Below are 17,418 nucleotides of genomic sequence, written 5' to 3'. Positions count from 1 at the left end.
GCAGGTTTTACTGAGGAGAAGTGGGGAGGCTACAGAATGATCTAGACAGTTTGGGAGAGTGGTTCAGTAAATGGCTGATGGAATTCAACGTGAACAAATGCGAGGTCTTGCACTTTGGCAAAAAGAATAAAAACATAGATTACTTTCTAAACGGTGAGAAAATTCGTAAAGCCAATGTACAAAGGGATCTGGGAGCGCAAGTCGAGGATTCTCTGAAAGTCAACATGCAGGTTGAGTCCGTGATTAAGAAAGCGAATGCAATGTTGTCACTTATCTCAAGAGGTTTGGAATATAAAAGCACCGTTGTGCTACTGAGACTTTATAAAGCTCTGGTTAGGCCTCATTTGGAGTACTGTGTCCAGGTTTGGTCCCCACACCTCAGGAAGGACAGAATGGCACTGGAACGTGTCCAGCGGAGATTCACAGTGATGATCCCTGGAATGGTTGGTCTAAATGAGGAATGGCTGAGGATCCTGGGATTGTATTTATTGGAGTTTAGAAGATTAAGGGGAGACTTAATAGAGACGTACAAGATAATGCAGGGTTGGAAAGGGTGGACGCTTGGAAGTGTTTCCCTTAGGCGAGGAGACTAGGACCCGTGGACACAGCCTTAAAATTAGAAGGGGTAAATTCAGAACAGAAATGTGGAGACATTTCTTCAGCCAGAGAGTGGTGGGCCTGGAATTCATTGCCACAGAGTGCAGTGGAGGCCAGGACGCTAAATGTCTTCAAGGCAGAGATTGATAGATTCTTGATGTCTCGAGGAATTCCGGGTTACGGGGAGAATGCTAGTAAGTGGAGTTGAAATGCCCATCAGCCATCAATGAATGGCAGATTGGAAGCGATGGGCCGAATGGCCTTACTTCCACTCCAATGTCTTATGGGCTTATGGTCTTATGGCCCATTGTTTCCCCATTGCTCTGTAGTTTATCCTGCCTTCCCTCGTTCTTGCTGCGAAACTTGATCACTGCTCACGCCCGCTATTTTCTGTCCTGCCAAACGGTTTGTCTCAAGTTCTTGGAATGAAAAACAGGAATGGACTATTTCAAGCACTTTTCTAGTTTACAAGGACAGTGTTATCACCACTGAGCAAGCACATTGCCAGCTCAGAGAGAAGGTCTCATTCTTTAGAAACTGAAATGCAAAGATGATTGGATGGCCTCAGTATTGTAAACCAAACAACAAGACCGGAATCGGGCCGAGGGGATCACGCACAGAAGGATTGGAGAATAGAATGGCGAATCTCATGATGTCCAGGGTGATGTTAACAGAAATCTTCCGTGGTAGTATAGTGATGAGGATTCAGTGATTTCACTGTCATGTCTTGTTAAAGGTTAACGTTTACAGTAATCAATATGAAATACTGCCTGATATTTCGAAGCAGAATGATGTGCAGCAGACAGAATAGTTTCCCTGCATGACCTAATAAGAGAGCTCAGAAGAGCCAGAAGGAGACATTAGAAGTTGTTGGCGGATCGGATCAGGGTTAACCCCAAGACTTTCCATAGGTATGTCAGGAATAAAAGAATGACGAGATTTAAATTAGGGCCAATCAAGAATAATAGTAGGAAGTTGTGTGTGGAGTCAGCGGAGACATGGGAAACACTAAATAAATATTTTTTGACTGTGCACTATAGAAAATGCAATTTTTGGCGACGAAGATACAGAGATACTTGCATCTATACTCGAAGAGATTGAGGTACACAAGGAAGAGGTATTAGAAATACTGCAGAGTGTGAAAATAGACAAGTCCTCTGGGCCGGATGGGATCTATCCTAGGATCCTCTGAGAAGCAAAGGAAGAGATCGCCGAGCCTGTGCCATTGATCTAGAAATCATCATTGTCTACAGGAATAGTGCCTGAGGACTGGAGGATAGCAAATGTGGTTCCCTTGTTCAAGAAGGGTAGTAGAGATAACCCTGGTAATTACTGACCAGTGAGTCTCACTTCAGTTGTTGGTAAAGTGTTGGAAAAGGTTCGAAGAGATAGGATTTATAATCATCTAGAAAAGAATAATCTGATCAGGGACAGTCAGCACGGTTTTGTAAAGGGTAGGTCGTGCCTCACGAATCTTGTGAGGTTTTTGACAAAGTGACCAAACAGGTGGATGAGAGTAATCCGGTTGATGTGCTGTATATGGATTTCAGCAAGGTGTTCGATAAGGTTCCCCCAGTCGGCTATTATACAAAATGCAGAGGAATGGGATTGTGGGAGACATAGCAGTTTGAATCAGTAATTGACTCGCTGAAAGAAAACAGAGTGTTGCAGTTGATGCAATATGTTCATCTTGGTGTCCAGTTACTAGCAGCATTCCGCAAGGGTTGATGTTGGGTGCACTGCGATTCGTCATTTTTACAAATAACCTGGATGAGGGCTTAGAAGGGTGGGTTAGTAAATTTGCGAACAACACTACGGTCGGTGGAGTTGTGGATAGTGACGAAGGATGTAGTCGGTTGCAGAGAGACATAGATAAGCTGCAGTTCTGGGCTGAGAGGTGGCAAATGGAGTTTAATGTGGACAAGTGTGAGGTGATTCATTTTGGCCGAAGTAATCGGAATGCAGAGTTCTGGGCTGATGGTAAGATTCTTGGGAGTGCAGATGAGCAGAGAGATCTCGGTATCCATATACACAGATCCCTGAAAGTTGCCACCCAGATTGACAGGGTTGTTAAGAACGAAAACAGTGTTTTGGCCTTTATTAATAGAGGGATTGAGTTCTGGAATCAGAAGGTTATGCTGCAGCTGTAAGGCCACATTTGGAGTATTGCGAACAGTTCTGGTCACCGCATTATAAGAAGGATGTTGACGCTTTGGAAAGGGTGCAAAGGGGATTTTCTAGCATGTTGCCTGGTATGGAAGGAATGAATTACGAGGAAAGACTGAGGGCCTTGAGGCTGTACTCGTTGGAGAGAAGACTGAGAGGTGACTTAATAGAGACATACAAGATAATCAGAGGTTTAGATAGGGTGGACAGGGAGAGTCTTTTTCCAAGTATGGGGACGGCAAACACGAGGGTCACAACTTTAAAGTGAGGGGAGATAGGTACAAGACAGATGTCAGAGGTAGCTTCTTTACTCAGAGAGTAGTTAGGGCATGGAATGCTTTGCCTGTCACGGTGGTAGATTCACCAAGTTTAAGTGCATTTAAGTCGTCATTGGAGAGGCATATGGACGTGCATGGAATAGTGTCGATCGGATGGGCTTCAGATTAGTATGACAGGGCGGCGCAACATTGAGGGCCGAAGGGCCTGTCCTGCGCTGTAATGTTCTATGTTCTATATGCTACAGTTCCACATCAGCAATGTCATCTGCAATTGCCTGACGATCAATCGGTTTAAAACAAGAACGGAGGGGGCGTCAGGAAAACGGAAGGGGAATAGTGGTTTGTGAGAGTTAACTACATGCCTCGTGGAGCCAGGTGCAATGTAGATAATGAATATCGGTTTTCCTGTTTATCTTGGTATACTGATCACTGCAGAGCAGTTACCCAATATCGTCTGCCCTTTGTGTATTGTTCTTTTTACATTTTACATCGGTCAGTGCTCTGGGGGACCACGCTTTTTTAAATTTGGCACATTTTACTGAGGTCGGTTTTGCAGCTTCATATTGAGGCCAACAGGTTTTGGAACAGATAGACACCATTCAGACCATCAAGTCTACTCCGCTATTGAATGATTTCATATCTGATCTGATAACCTTGAACTGCACTTTCTTGCCTTTCGCCATAACGCTTGATATCTTTGCAGTTTGAAGATCTGCGGATCTCAGCCTCATTACACCTAATGACACTTCCTCAAAAGCCTTCTGCTACAAGAAAGTCCACTGATCCAGAACTGTCTGAGAGAATAAATGCTTCTTCGTCTCTATTTTAATTGTGAGATCGGCATTCTACTACGAAGTTAAAAATCGCACAACACCATGTCATAGTCCAACAGGTTTAATAGAAGCAATAGCGTTTGGAGAGCTGCTCCTTCATCAGGTGGCTGTGGAGTACACAGTGGTAAGATACAGAATATATAGCGAAAGGTTACAGTGTAATGTCACTGAAATTATACATTGGAAAAATACCTTGATTGCTTGTTAAGTCTTCCATCTGTTAGAATGACTATGTTAAGTTCATTTCTTTCTTATGTAAATCGGAAAACTTTATTTTAACAGTTACGTTCTCAGGTGGACTTTACCAATTCGTGTCATCACAGATAATATGTTGAAGGTGTTAGTCCCTGTATGCTGCGTACATGCCATAATAATTAGACTGACGCTAATCTAAAAAAACAACATCGCAGGCAAGAATGCCCTTAAGACATGATACATTGGCAAAGCTGAGCACAGGCGATAACAACGGAATGGGCGCTGCACATCAATCAACAGACAGGTGTGCCCCTTCCCAGTTGGAGAGCACTTCAATGATCCAGGACCTTCGATCTCGGATCTTCGGGTGACAATCCTCCAAGGCGGTCTTCGGAACAGGCAGCAGCTAAAAGTGCCCCCACAGAGACTGATAGCTAAATTCGGTACCCATGGTCATTGGGTTCATGTCACAGTACAGGTGATCCCATTGCCCTATCTACAAACAGAGACCCTCCTCCACACACACACACACACACACACACACACACACATATTTTCGTCTGTGGGGCGAATTTGTACTTGCAGAGTTACATTGTACTTTGCTGAAAAACTGCATGAATCCATGTAAGACTCTGGTAACTCATTTTTATAAATTAGAATCATTCTAAACATTATGGAACAGAGAGCAGCACAGGGGGGGCAGACACCAGTTGTTAAACTTCACCTGAGAATGAAACTTTAAAATAAAAAAGTTTTGCACTTTACATATGAAGGAAGTGAAGCTAACATGGATATTCTAACAGATCGGCGACTTAGCAAACAATCACGGTATTTTTCAATGTACAATTTCAGTTACATCACACTGGTAAACAGATGCTATAAATTCTGTGACTTACAACTGTGGACTCCACAATCACCTGATGAATGAGCAGTGGTCCGAAAGCTAGTACTTCCAATTAAACCTATTGAAATATAACCTGGGGTTGTATGATATTCAAATTTGCATAGCCCAGTCCAAAACCAGCATCTCCAAGTCATTCGATACGAGGTGCTCTGGCAACAGAACCAAACTTTCTGCATCCAACTTATTAAATCCTTGAAAATACCTATATGTTTCAATAAGGATCATTTTGTAGTACTGAGTCTGAGCAGGCAAAGGCAACTGATTTCAGCGTTTCTTCCCATTTGATTTCATCTCCGATATGAAATTCTCACTGACTCTGACAGAACTGTTACCTTTGCTGTTTTGTAATGTCAGGAACTCATGTTCAATTTAAGATTTCCATAAGGAACAACAATTTTTTTTCCCTGACTGGAAATCAACATTGGGAAATAGCAGTGAGACAGCTGCATTTCAGCACGTTCGCACCAAGGACGACATGTGCAATGCTTGGAACTTTTCTTGATGACTTTGTTTTTGCCGATTTTGTTCAGGTGAAAAATGACAGTTTTTGAGTTTTTAAAATGGTACTTCAGCCTATTGCATCATGATCAGTTATCAAACATCTGGCTTGGAAACACAGTTTCCAAACGTGAATCGTCGCCTGGTGTGTTCTAACATTGCAAGTCTTAGTTAAATTGTTATTCAATTTCTTAAGGGCTTGAGTGGAACAAAAAACATCTCTGTGAACTAACAGTTCTGAGGAGCAATTTGTCAGTTTTCCTCATGATGCTGCGGAAAATGTTTCTGCGCTGACATCTAAATTGATTTACCCTGTTTCTTCCTCACCTTCCTGGTAATGTTAAAGTTCGATGAATAAAACCTGGAATGAACGCCTGATCTCAGGAATAGTGGACATGTCTTTATTTTCCGGCAATCCCATTCATGAATGTCGCTGATACAGGAGATGCTACCGTCTTTACCCAATCCTGCCTACTTGTGTCTCCAGGACCTGAACAAAATAGCTGACCCTTCATCCGAGAATGACGGCCGTGTGGGAAAGCAGGCCATTCGGCCATTCCAGTCGACACCATCCCTCTGAAGCACATCCTATCAGACACACACTCCATACCTATTCCGTTCCCCTTCATTTCCCATGGCTGATCCCAGTAACCTGCACACCTTCAGACTGTGGGAGGAAACTCACACAAGCAAAGAGAGAATGTGCAAACTGCACACAGTCACACGAGACTGGGATCGAATCCATGTCTTCTGTGCAGCGAGACAGCAGCGAATCTGGAAGAACAACAAATGCTGTCCTGACCAGCGACATCCACACCCTGTGGGTATATCAGGAAGAATCAAAACACATTCACAACATGTACAACGGGAATTGCGTCTGCATGGACATGATTTGAACCAATCGTTCATCCTGGGTATATGCAAGGACACCGATATCACAGAGAAACCAGGGCAATGCGGGATTCAATTACCTGCTGAAGTGAAAAATCATCTACTCAGTCAAACTGCGGACAGACTATTCAACAATCCCGCGTGTGGGAAGGGCTCAATGAGCAGAAGAACCTCCAGAGTAACCAGCAAGATTACATACCTCAGAAGGAGATCAATTAAACTGTCAATGCTGCTGTTAATTCGAACCAGCTGCCGGTTTCATAGCGTCAAAGTCATAGACTCAAACAGCATGAAAACAGACCTTTCACTCCTACCAGCTCATACTGAACATAATGCCAAAATAAACGAGTCGCATCTGACGGTTCTTGTAACTGCTGAGGGTTAATAATGCTCTTGTGATATTATTACTGCATTGTTCATATGAATGTCCAGATATAATTCTGTGGACACGGGTTCAAACCCTGGCATGGCAGATGCTGGGATTTTATTTAAATAAATACCTAGAGTCGAATGATGATGCTGAATCAGTCGATCTGATTCATTAATGCCTGAGAGGGAAGGAAACTGTCATACCTATCTGGTCTGGCTGGGATGTGACTCCAGATCCATAATATCGTGGTTGATTCTGAACTTCGATCTGGGCAATAAATTATGTACTAGGCATGAATGAATAGATTTTGTTAATTCCACTGATACTTTCCAATTCATTTATCGATCCAAATATGCTGTAAATATTGTAAATGTACTTTCATTCATCACTGCCTCAGGAAGTGAATTGCACACATAAACCATCCTCTGTTTAAAAAAAGACTCTCATGTCTTATTTTAAATCCCTCCTTTCACTTTAAACATTTGCCTGCTCGTCTGGAAGTCCCTCCTCCTTGGAGAAAAGACAGTTACAGTTAACTCGAGCCGAACTCTCAATAATTTATAAATTTCTATCAGGTCGCCTTTCAAACTCCAGTGCTCGAGTGAAAATATTCTCAGCCTATCCAGACTTTCGTTATAACACAAACCTTTCCCACTAGCCATACGCTGGCATACCTGTTCAAAACCTACTCCAGCTGAATAATTTCCTTGCTATGACTGGGCGACAAGAACTGGACACAGTATTCCAGAAGAAGCATCACCCAATGTCCTATTCAACTTCAACATAACGGATGAACTCCTACGCTCAAAGGACTGAACAACGAAGGCAAGATGACATTTTTTTTTAACCATTCTGTCTATATATGAAGCAAACTAAAATGAATTATATACTTGCATTCCTGGCTTCCGTGTTGCACAACACGATGCAACGCCCAATCAGTAATTGTATAAGCCCTACTAATATTTGATGTAGCAAAATGCTATGCCTTCCATTTATCCAAATAGAACTTCATGTGACATTTTCAGCCCAAAGACGCAATGGATTAAGATCCTTCTGGAATCTTAGATCACCTTCTTTGGCGTCTCCAATTCTGCTGTCCTCTGCAAGCTTATGAACCATGGCTTCTATGAGTTCTATTGTTTACTCATATAGGTCAACGATTTTTAATTATTTGTCGTGGCCATCATTTAGCTGTTTGCAAATCAGGTAACAATTAGTCATGTCGTTAACCATGAGGAAGAAAGCCGTAGACTGCAGGGAGATTGGAAACAATTGGCAAGAAAATGTGCTGAAAGGAATTCAATCCAGTGAAGTGGGTGATAATGAATTTGAGGACGCACAATGAGAAAAGTGTGAATATCGAGTGGTTTAAGGTAATAAAAGAGATATTGGAGTAGACATTCACGAATGTTTGAATGTGATTGGAAAAGGGATCAAGTGGTCTCGATGGGTTGGAGATACTTTCTGGTCTTGACCGCAGGTGGGAATGAAAGAGCAGGGAAATGATGCTGGAACTTCAGCAACTGCCTATTCAAGATCAATAGACATGGGAATCAGATGGACGGAAGTGCGTACTGCAGGTGCTGGAAATCAGAATCAAGATTAGAGTGGTGCTGAAGAAGCACAGCAGGTCAGGCAGCATCCGAGTTGCAGAAAAAAAATAACGTTTTGGGCAAACGCCCTTCATCAGGAATAAAGCTGTGAGCCTCGAGGGTGGAGAGATAAACGGGAATACTGGGTCTGGGAAGAATTGAGCTGAGAGTGCAAGAAGTGCACAGAGATGGGGTTAAAGGTGATAGGTCGGAGAAGAGGGTGGAGCGGATAGGTGGAAAGGGAGATAGACAGGTGGGGCAGGTCAGTAGGATGGTGCCAAGTTAGAAAGTTGGAACTCGGATAAAGTGGCCGTGGGGAGATGAGGAAACTGGTGAAGACCACGTTGATGCCCTGGGGTTGAGGGCCCCAAGGTGGAAGATCTGGCGTCTGGTGGTGAGGGAATGGCGGTGGAGAAAACCCAGGAACTGCATGTCCTTGGGAGAGTCGGAGGGGGAGGGTGTGGTAATTGATGTTTTTGGTCATGGGGGTTTGGAGTTGAATGTTGCGGGTGCCCTGGAAATGTTCTCTGAAGCGCTTTCCGAGAATGTGTCTGTTTGCGCCAATGTAGAGGAGACCGCATCGCAAGCAACAAATGCAATAAATGACATGTGTGGAAATGCACATGCACATTTGATGGATGTGGAAGGCTCATTGGAGCTTTGGAAGGATGTGAGAGGGAAGATGTGGGTGCAGGTTTTGCAATTCCTGTAGTGGCAGGGGAAGGTGCCGCGAGCGGAGGTTGGGTCATTGGATGGCGAGGAATTGACGAGGTAGTCGTGGTGGAAACAGTCTTTGTGAAAAGTGGATGGGGTGGGGAGGGAAATATAAGTTTCCCTGTCACTGCAGGAATTGCAAAACCTGCACCCACATCTACCTCCTCACCTCTGTCCAAGGCTCTAATGGAGGCTTCCACATCCATCAAAGTTTCTCCTGCACTTCCACACATGTAATTTCTTGTATACGTTCCTCCCGATGCGGTCTCCTCTGAGTTGGAGAGAGGAGATGTGTTCTCACACAACACTTCAGAGGATATCTACAGGATACCCACAAGAATCGACCCCAGTGCCCCTTGGGGAAACATTTCATCTACCCCTCCCACTCTCCCGAGGACATGCAGGTCCTGGGCCTCCTGTATCGCCACTGCCTCACGACGCGATGCCTGGAGGAAGCAAACCTCATCATCCGCCTCGGGACCCTTCAACCCCAAGGCATCAATTTGGACTTCACCCGTTGCCTCATTTCCCCTCCCCCGACCTTACACCAGTTCCCACCTTCCAGCTCAAGACCGTCCGCCTGACGTCTCCCATCTGTGCATCTTCATTCCCACCTATCGACTCCACCTACTTCTCTGACATTTCATGCTCCCAGTCTCATTCCTGATGAAGGGCTTTTGCCTGAAACGTCCATTTTTCCTGCTCCTCAGATGCTGCCAGACCTGCTGTGCTTCTCCAACACCACTCTAATCTGGAGGGGAGTCAGTTGATTGAGAGGGTTTTCGGGTATTTTCTATTGTTGACCACAGGCTGTGGATGATAGCAGAACTTTAGCAACCACCAGTTTAGGGAACAGCTAAAGGACTGAGCACAAGTGTGGTCACCGCATAAATCAACATTTTTCTTAAATTTCTACGATAAAAGATGGAAGGCTGAAGTATGCAACTTTGCCCATCAAGACCGTTTCACCAATGAGTTTCTCACTGATTCCTTTCCAAGTCAGGGTGCTATGGGCCTTGGAGGGTAACTTGAAAATGGTGGCGTTTCGTTGCATGTTCTAATCTTGTCCTTATAGTCAGTACAACTGTTGAGCTTTGAAGGTTGTCAGAAATGCCCGAAAGACTTACTCCAGTGCATCTTATAGTTGGTGAACTCTGCTGCAATTGCGCCTTGGTGGAAACAGGCCCTTCGGTCCAACAAGTCCACACCGGCCCGCCGAAGCGTAACCCATCCATACCCCTACATCTACATTTACCCAACACTATGGGCAATTTAGCATGGCCAATTCACCTGGCCTGCACATCTTTGGACTGTGGGAGGAAACCGGAGCACCCGGAGGAAACCCACGCAGACACGGGGAGAACGTGCAAACTCCACACAGACAGTCGCCTGAGGCGGGAGTTGAACCCGGGTCTCAGGCGCTGTGAGGGAGCAGCGCTAACCACTGTGCCACCGTGCCGCCCACAACACCGTGCCGTGTTGTTGAAGTTATACCTATCTAGGCAAATGGAGAGAGTTATATTCCACTTCTCATTTGTGCCTTGCAAACGATGTAGGATTCACGGAACAATGAGTTGAGTTTATCATCAAAAAATGTCTCAAGAACAACTTGTTGTTGTCAAAGTGTTTATGTAGCCAGTTTTGATAAGTTTTTCCCCCGAAATAATCGCTCTATGGACGATTACATGGGGTAATTTGTTTACAGTAAAGTTATTGAATGTCAATGAGATATGATTAGATTCTCATTTGTCAGAGTGATACTTACTCTATTTCGTCCTTGTGTGGACAACTCTGATTCCAGTGGCTGTCTAATTTCAAGATACAATTCCCGTCTGTGCTTGAAATTTCAACCGTTTCTTCACATAAATGTCTCCACCTGCCTTAACAATATGTAGGGTCGCTGCAGGGGACAGCAGAGATTAATGAACATGTTCTCAACACTGGAGAAAATGGAGCTTCGTGGAATGATTGCTCAGGCTGGGATTATTCTCCTTGAAACAAAGGAGACGGAGGAGAGCTCTATAATAACATAGTAACATTTATAAACGTTCAATATTCATGGGATCTTGACAGGGTAGATACGGGCAGGTGGTTCACCCTCTGATATGAGGAGAGCACCAGAGGACATGAACTCAGAATTAGATGTTGCCCATTTAATTCAGAAATGAGGAGTAATTTCTTTGCTCAGGGGCCAGTGGATCCGTTGAACACCTTGCCGAAATTGTTGTTGAGGCTGAGTTGTTGTGTATTTTCAAACTGTGCCAGACAGATATTTAACCAGAAAGATGATGAAGCTTTGTCGAGGCAATGCTGGAGAATGGAGTTCAGGATTATCAGATCAGCCATGAGTTCGTTGAATGGTGGAGCAGACTTGATGGGATGAATGGCCGATTTCCAATCCTACATCATTTGGTCTAACGCCCTATTTTATTGATATCTTTAGAATTCTGAGGGATGGGATGAAGTGATAGAAAAGGTTTCTCAAACTGATCAGACAGATCAGGAACTTAGCTCATAAGTTCATGATCAAGAAATGTGCTGTGGCCTGGATACAACAAATGGCACTGGGCACACCACAAATGGGTATGTGCAGATGTTGTGATTGCTGAAGAAAATTGGTGGATCTAATATTGTTGCCAACTTGGTGATCACGCTGGATGATGGATCGCGGTATGATTCACACTGCAAAAGATTGTGAACGAATGAAACATTCGTTTCATTGGAAAGATTTTCTGCGGTTTCAATTCAATTGACTGTTTAAAATACTGATCAGAACTTTGTGTGGAGTATTACATTAAAATTCACAATCCCACTGGATAAACTATTGCACCCGATCTCTCCTTATTTGTTCCCCTTTCATTCGATGTAAATTCATAGAAAGTCAAGATGGAATGAAAGGACGAAAGAAACGTTGCCCTCCTTTTCATTATCCCAATGTAACATACAACAGAAAAAAATTGCTTTACTTCGACTTTGATGAGGTACCAATTTATCACAAATCTCCGGTGCAATGAAGGACAAAAGCAAGATTCTCCATCCAATGTATCCTAAAGATGCGAGGCACAAAGGGAAACCACAGCTGCGTTTCATAGAAGTAACAGCCAGAGAAGGGTTCAAATCCACACATGCGCAATGGAAGAGAACCCATCGCCTGAACCCCTGGGAGACTTCAGCCCACTGTAAAGGGGCTCAAATGTGACCCCGTCAAGATTACATATGGTGCTCCTAGGCGGTAGGAAATTACCTGAGCGGAATCGAATCCACACCATTATCTTTCTGCTTTCGACGGAATAATAATACCTGCAAAATCCAAGAGATTCACCATGTCCTTGGAAGGAATACCTTGTCCTTGATTTATTCCGAGTCGGAACTGTCTCAGAACGAACCAGCAAACATGAAATTCCCGTCACATTCACACGCACATTTAGTCTTGACGCATAATTTCTTCAGACAGTTTCTCTCTCACGTGAAGAAGTATGTACGGAGTGAGAAGTGAAGGTGATGTTTTAGCTTGATGGGCTTTCTCATATGGCTGAACCTGAACTGGGTAAAATTCCCAGAATGCAGTTTTGTTCGTTTCGTTTTATTAATGTTGCTGCAACTTCACTCTGTTCATTCCAATGATCGGAAGTGAATTGGATTTATATGATTGGAACGCTCAATATTGTGTTCAATTTTGTTCGGAATTTATTTCAGCTTAAAGGAAATACTGATGAGAAAAACAGAAGGTTAAACGACAAAACAAGATGCCAGTTTTGATGCTCAGTTACTTTGGTAGATTTCAGTGGGTATCAAATGAACCCAACATCATGGCGATCGTCCTCCCAACTTTAAGGCATGGGGTTAAAGCAGGAAATCGATCTCTAAGAGACTGGTCACGTCCTATTCATTATGAAATGGCTTGCCTTGACAATATGCCAAATCTGCTCAGTTCCATTTATAAAGCTTCATATGGAATATTAATAGAAATCGTTCTAAACTCTGAGGTTTTTTGCTGAATCTTACTCAGCTGCAGACGTTTCTGATATTTCTTTGCATCTGAAGTCGTCCAAATTAGATACTGTTTCCTCGCACCTTCCACCCCCCACACCCCACTTTTACACTTTCACCTGGCCGCAGGCTGTGTCTCTCCTGGTGAAACTCATTGTTTGTGTGTCTCGAAATGTGCCTTTCCAAATATTTTGGAAACGGATTCTCAGAGTGACAGAAATTCTGCTCCCATCATTTATTTGTCCTACATCGATGGTTTTAAAAGCCTGACATTCAGAAATATACGAACTTGAAAGAGTGAATTTTCCATATGTTGACTCTGTCCAAACCTCAATTACGCTGGAAAAATTCCATTCGGTTTTCCTTGGTTCAGGGTCAAATTTTCCAAAACACAAATAAATAAAACTCCATCCCCAATAAATGCCGTCAGCATCGTCTCTAATGTCTTAGCGGCCCAGTAAACGCTGGCAGTGTCCTCTCTGATAGAATCACAGATTTCCGACAATGCAGAAAGTGCAGTTCAGTCAATCAGGTCGGTAGGGAAATTCTGAACAGCATCTCAATAAGACCTAGCTCCCATCTCTATCCCCGCAGGCCTCTGGCTTGTGATTTCAAATATACCTGCTGGAATAAAACCTGGCATCGTGTGACTGCTGACCTGATCACTGCGTTCCCCATGGCTAACTCACTTAACTTACTGAATTCACTCCCTGGACACATCAGCGCAATTTAACAGGCCAACCCACCTAACCTACAGACTTAAGAGCAGTGCGAACCACTGAACAAATGTACCATCACATTGAACACTATCTGTATCATGTGTAATGGCTTTTCACACTGGCAGCTCCGCCGAGTGAAAGCAAACTGCGCCCACAAACCCGAATTCAATGCATCCAACGCGGTTCTACGCTGTACAACCTCAGTGGTTCTGCAGGAAATGTTTCTGCACTCAGATCTGAATGGGTTTATTCTGCTTTCTTCCTCAGATTCCTGCTTTAAATAAACATATCAGTTAGAAACTACTCTATTTCATGGTTTTCATTGCAACACAAACACAATGTGCAGTTGGCTGCAGTTATGTGTTTGCACTTTCACTGACACTCTCTCTCCCCAGGAGCTGTAGTCCTTCCCCACGCTGATTCAGACAGCACTGTCCTTCCTGTGACATGTCCCATCGAGAATGGAAAGCCAGGCATGAATAACCTTCACTGGGGAACAGAGCGACAGGCTTAAAACATTCACGATGCCCCCAGCGGAGAATTGAGCCCTGTGACAGGAGGGGACACTAACCACTATACTGTGGAGGATATCAACATCGAAGGAGACCCTTCAGCCTGTTGTGGCCGCACTTGTCCAACACAACTGCTTGAAGACCTGAATCAAGTTCCATCGTTTAGCACATAATCTTATATGTTTTGGCTTCACAAATTAACATCTCAATTCTTTTAAAGGTTAGAATGATTTCCGCCTCTCTGACCCTTTCCGCAAATCTACTCAAACCTTTCTGCCTTTTCCCAACATCTCTTGGCCCCGGTGTTCAATCCCTCCATCAATAACAATGGCTTCTTTCGGTCAATCCTATCCATATTCCTCAGTATTTATTACATCTCAGTCATGTCTTCTCCAATCTCCTCTGCTCGGCGACAAACAACCCCAGTCTGTCCAATCTCTCCTCACAACTGAAACTCTTCAGCCCAGACAATATCCCAGTGAATCTCTACTGCAACGTTCCCAGTGCGATCACATCCATGCAGTACTCTGAATTGCAGAAGTGCACACAGTAATCTAGCTAGGGCCAAATGGACTTTTTTTTCTATTCTGTTACATTATGAGGGCGCCGCTGGCTCGGCAGTATTGATTGCTATCCCGAATTGCACAGCGGGTAGTTGAGACTCAACCATCTTGTAGTGAGTCTTGAGTTACATGGAGGCCCGAGCAGGTAAGAATGGCAGTTTCATTCCTTAAATGACGTCCGATTGTTTTGTTTTCTTTTCAACAATTGAACATGGATATATAGGAGTTATTAGATTCATAATTCCAGATATTTATTGAATCCCAATTCTACCACCTAGCATGGTCGGAGTCAAACCCAGGTCCGTGGTGTCTGAATTAACAGTTCAGTGTTCAGTGGTAATAGCGCTTGGCCATTGCAGAAAAGTAGTGAAACTGATCTTATCCAATTAACTCGCTTTTCCCCGAAACTGTTCTGTGCCATTTTCCTGAGCTGGAGTCCCCCCCACTCCCCCCCGCCCCCCACCCCCCACCCCCCCACCCCCCCACCCCCCCACCCCCCAATAATATCTGGTCGATATCAGTAAAAGATGCTACATGAGTACTGATCTCACAATAGTGGTAACCAAATGGATCAATGCAGGTCCCGATGGTGGGGTTGGGGAACGTTCACCCAGCAACAGTGACCACAGCCACACAGTCTAATCGGTATCAATGTGAGAGTCTGTATTAGATTCTGCAATGCCTTACTGAAAAAGGAAATGACTCCGCAAACACATGATGAAAGAACAGCTCTCCGAAAGCTAGTGCTTCAATAAAACCTGTAAGACCATAACCTGGTGTTGGGTGATATTTAACTTTGTACTCCATAGTCCAACACCGGCATCTCCAAATTAATGAGGTGGGGGTATGGGATGGAAAGTTCGGTTAGTGATCGTTGGAGGGAAGAAATCTCTGAGAACAGGTGGATTTGAATTCTGACAAATGAAACAGAGAGATGTGAGCGAGCAGAGCTTGAAGGAAAAAAAATCACCTTGGAGAAAATCAAAACTTTAAAACAACTGATCCCTTTGTGTTTAACAAAAGCCTGGGACACATAGAGCAATTACTGCCGTGACTCGGATTCGAACCGAGGTTGCTGCGGCCACAACGCAGAGTACTAACCACTATACGATCACGGCAAACCACAGACAAACACGCTAAACGGTCATAACAAGCAAAGTATCATAAGAAATATAAGGCAGAGCAACAAATACACAATATCAGTGCTGAGCGAACAGTGGCAGATGTGTGGGAACTCAGAATGGGCTGACCGTTTAACATCGGTTCCCCCAGTGGCTGTGGTGATTCCATCATTAATGTGTTGAAGGCTGAGACAAATAGATTTCTCCAAAACATGACATACTCCGGGGACAGTGCAGCTTTTGTTACCTGCACATCCACATTTCATTTAATGCATCAGTTGCTCCCGGTGCAGTCTCCTGTACATTGGGGAGACTGGGCGCCTCCTACCAGAGTGCTTTATGGAACATTTCTGGGACAACCGCACCAATCAACCATACCACCCCGTGGCCCAACATTTCAACTCTCTCTCCAACTCTGCCCAAGACATGGAGGTCCTGGGCCTCCTTCACAGCCGCTCCTTCACCACCAGACACCTGGAAGAAGAACGCCTCATTTTCCGCCTCGGAACACTTCAACCCCAGGGCATCAATGTGGACTTCAACAGTTTCCTCCTTTCCCCTTCCCTCACCTCACCCCATTTCCAAACTTCCAGCTTAGCACTGTCCCCATGACTTGTCCTGACTTGTTCTACCTGCCTATCTTCTATTCCACCTATCCATTCCACCCTCCCTCCCGACCTATCACCTTCATCCCCTCCCCCACTTAACTATTGTACTCTATGCTACTTTTTCCCCACCCCCACCCTCCTCTCACTTATATATCCACTCTTCAGGCTCTCTGCCTGTATTCTTGTTGAAGAGCTTTTGCCCGAAACGGTGATTTTACTGCTCCTCGGATGCTGCCTGAACTGCTGTGCTCTTCCAGCACCACTAATCCAGAATCTGTTTTCCAGCATCTGCAGTCATTGTTTTTACCAAGCTTTTGTTGAAATGTATACTTCAATAACAATGCAGTTTAACATCGGCTACTTCTCGAGTTTCCCGACACAAGGCAGTAACCACTGCTGCCACATAGTCCCAGTTCCTAGCCCCAGAATCAGAGGAACTGAGTGGCGCAGTCGCGAATAACCAATTTGAAATCGAGATGGGAATGAGGTCGCAGAGATACTCGATGGCTCAAGTGACGCAACCGGAGAATGTACGGTATTTCTCTGATGGTTTACAGGCGCAAGCAATTCCAAGGTTGGGAGTGCTTCTGGTCAAAGGCGGGGTAGAAGGGAACATTTGTTCCCGTTTATAATAACAGCAATCTGCAGTGCATCTTACTGAGACAGCTGAGTGCCACAGCTGGAGCGTGGGCAGCTGGTTTGAAGTTTAATTTTGCTTCAGTATCACCCAATTCCCTGGAATGAATTGCTTTCACCATTTTTATTTCAAATTGTTTGATATCTCCCTGCAGTCTGCGGCTTTCTTCCTCATGGTTAATGGTATGGCTAACTGTTGTATGATCTGCACACTGCTAAATCACGGCCACT

General features: G+C 44.3%; 1 non-coding gene across 1 annotated transcript; it reads right to left on the bottom strand.

Annotated features, from left to right (window-relative positions):
- Window positions 1–15,868: 15,868 nt before the first annotated feature.
- Window positions 15,869–15,940, bottom strand: trnah-gug (transfer RNA histidin (anticodon GUG)). The gene has a single exon. It is a non-coding gene; the product is annotated as a tRNA-His (tRNA).
- Window positions 15,941–17,418: the final 1,478 nt, after the last annotated feature.

Source organism: Chiloscyllium punctatum, unplaced genomic scaffold (assembly GCF_047496795.1).
Source record: "Chiloscyllium punctatum isolate Juve2018m unplaced genomic scaffold, sChiPun1.3 scaffold_1010, whole genome shotgun sequence".
Lineage (NCBI taxonomy): Eukaryota > Metazoa > Chordata > Chondrichthyes > Orectolobiformes > Hemiscylliidae > Chiloscyllium > Chiloscyllium punctatum.
The sequence above is the reverse complement of the archived record's forward strand: the minus strand, read 5'-3'. Positions and strand labels throughout refer to the sequence as shown.